Below are 3068 nucleotides of genomic sequence, written 5' to 3'. Positions count from 1 at the left end.
CTGTGAGTGGGAGGACCTGTGAGTGCGAGTACCGTGATGACCTGTGAGTGTGAGGACCGTGAGGACCTGTGTGAGTGTGAGGACCGTGAGGGGCTGTGAGTGTGAGGACCATGAGGAGCTGTGAGTGGGAGGACCTGTGAGTGCGAGGACCGTGATGACCTCTGAGTGTGAGGACCGTGAGAACCTGTGTGAGTGTGAGGACCGTGAGGAGCTGTGAGTGGGAGGACCTGTGAGTGTGAGGACCTGTGTGAGTGTGAGGACCGTGAGGAGCTGTGAGTGTGAGGACGTATGAGTGCGAGGACCGTGATGACCTGTGAGTGTGAGGTCCGTGAGGACCTGTGTGTGTGTGAGGACCGTGAGGAGCTGTGAGTGGGAGGACATGTGAGTGCGAGGACCGTGATGACCTGTTACTGTGAGGACCGTGAGGACCTGTGTGAGTGTGAGGACCGTGAGGAGCTGTGAGTGGGAGGACCTGTGAGTGCAAGGACCGTGATTACCTGTGAGTGTGAGGACCATGAGGGCCTGTGTGAGTGTGAGGACCGTGAGGAGCTGTGAGTGGGAGGACCTGTGAGTGCGAGGACCGTGATGACCTGTGAGTGTGAGGACCGTGAGGACCTGTGTGAGTGTGAGGACCGTGAGGAGCTGTGAGTGGGAGGAACTGTGAGTGCGAGGACCGTGATGACCTGTGAGTGTGAGGACCGTGAGGACCTGTGTGAGTGTGAGGACCGTGAGGAGGTGTGAGTGGGAGGACCTGTGAGTGCGAGGACCGTGATGACCTGTGAGTGTGAGGACCGTGAGGACCTGTGTGAGTGTGAGGACCGTGAGGAGCTGTGATTGGGAGGACCTGTGAGTGCGAGGACCGTGATGACCTGTGAGTGTGAGGACCGTGAGGACCTGTGAGAGTGCGAGGACCGTGAGGAGCTGTGGGTGGGAGGACCTGTGAGTGTGAGGACCGTGAGGACCTGTGTGAGTGTGAGGACCGTGAGGAGCTGTGAGTGAGAGGACCTGTGAGTGCGAGGACCGTGATGACCTGTGAGTGTGAGGACCTTGAGGACCTGTGTGAGTGTGAGGACCGTGAGGAGCTGTGAGTGGGAGGACCTGTGAGTGCGAGGACTGTGATGACCTGTGAGTGTGAGGACCGTGAGGACCTGAGTGCGAGGACCGTGATGACCTGTGAGTGTGACGACCGCGAGGACCGGTGAGTGGGATGACCTGTGAGATTGATGACTCGCGATGACCTGTGAGCGTGATGACCGTGATGACCTGTGAGCGTGACGACCGTGATGATGACGGCGAGTGAGTTTTGGTTTTGTGTTGAACCATGAGGGTGAGTCCTGGTGATGACCCTTTTTTAAATAAATCGTGATCGTAAGTGGGCGTGTGTCCTGATTGGGGAAAAAATGGTGATCGTGAGTTTGAATCAGGACAGCTTAAAATGCCGACCTATGCTGGTTGGTAATCTGGGGGTCTTTAACGCACAGAAGTCACATGAATGCACAAAGTAGTGAAGCAATACAACGTACTGTCAGTTTAAAAAATAGAGTATATTTACGAGGAAACGTATGAAAAGGTGCGTGGATCAAGGAGGATGCATATTATTGCTGACGATCCTTACCGTTAGTCCAAGGAACTGGAGCAAGACGACTGCGACGATGATGAGAAAGTATGCCGACAGGAAGCAGATGGCGGCCGCGAGCAGCACCATTGACAGGATGTTGGTCAGATTCATTGACAAGAGGAAGGGCACCTCCTGGTCTATAAGATCGATGCCGCGGCTAAACTTGAAACAAACCAACACTCATTTCCAGAGTCCGGTCAGCCGGACTCATCGTCAGATGTCACCTACATGAAAGTAGAGTTACTTACGCGTCACATCGTACTGTTGAACGTCGATCATCCAGGCGACCGCCATTTGTTTAGGTCGTGAAAGTTGCGAACATATACTGCACCACAAAGCAGTTAGAACACCAATAATTGATTATCACCTTAATACCTTCACCAGTTCGTCCAATGAGATCACTCCAATAGGCACATGGTAACCGTGGCAAAAATAAAAGGACGCCCTTTGTTATTGGCTACACGAGATACCAATTATTGAAATTCGGATGGATACGCGTGAAGTAGACGTGGTGCGATGGCTTTCGCCACAACATAAAAAAAGGCCCGTGTGCACTTTCTTCCAATACGTGGAAACAGCCAAGCACGAAAAACAGTAGAAGGGTCCCAACAATTGACGTAGCTCGAAATCCTTCCTTTATTTGCGTATGGTAGTTCGACACATTCTGGAGAAAACACGGCAAATTCCGCCAGTTGGTAAACGTTGTACCGTCTCCAACAGTTTGCTGAGGCAGTTTAGCGGCCGTGCAAAATAAGTGTTGACCTTATGCATTTTATTTTTAGAAGGAGTATAGAGAAAAGGTTAATTTATTCCCTCCCCCCAAGCAAAGTGGGCCTGCCTAAAGTGAACCCTTCAGAATTGCCCGAGACTGCAGCGTTGAACGGGTCGTTCTTACTGTTGTGGGTTGTGCATAATGGGGACGAACAGCTCATAGAACGCGGATGAAGACACAAATATGACACAACACTGCTGTACTTGTAGCTGAAATTTAATAACCGGTAAGGCAAAATAAAAACAGAGTTAGTTTGATTTAAAGAAACCGATATGTACAGATTCCCTCAAAAAAACACGTCGTTATTTTTTTAGCTTTTCATCTTCATCGTGGCCTGCTGTGTCCCGGTCTTTGTTAGCATGATCAGGCTATCGTCACTGAAAGGGTGAGAACGGCAGGGAGGAGTTTCAGTTGCCCCGCCTCCAGGGCGACCTTCTTACCTTCGACAACTCTTCGGCGTCTCGTTCAACTTAAGCGCGCGTGCGCAATCAAAGCACGGCAGAAGGCATGGAGCGCGTGCTGGATGCCTAGCTTTTGAAAGAGACGCCCTGCCCTTCTCACTCTGTCAGCGATTATAGTGTACAATTTAAAAGTGCAGGTGGCGTTCAGGGTGCTTCACGGGAAATTATACGTGCACGATGTCGTGAAAATGTTCTCGAAAACACGTATAACTTCGAG

The sequence above is a fragment of the Ixodes scapularis genome, unplaced genomic scaffold, assembly GCF_016920785.2.
Source record: "Ixodes scapularis isolate PalLabHiFi unplaced genomic scaffold, ASM1692078v2 PGA_scaffold13__105_contigs__length_92229423, whole genome shotgun sequence".
NCBI classification, from domain to species: Eukaryota; Metazoa; Arthropoda; class Arachnida; order Ixodida; family Ixodidae; genus Ixodes; species Ixodes scapularis.
The sequence above is the reverse complement of the archived record's forward strand: the minus strand, read 5'-3'. Positions refer to the sequence as shown.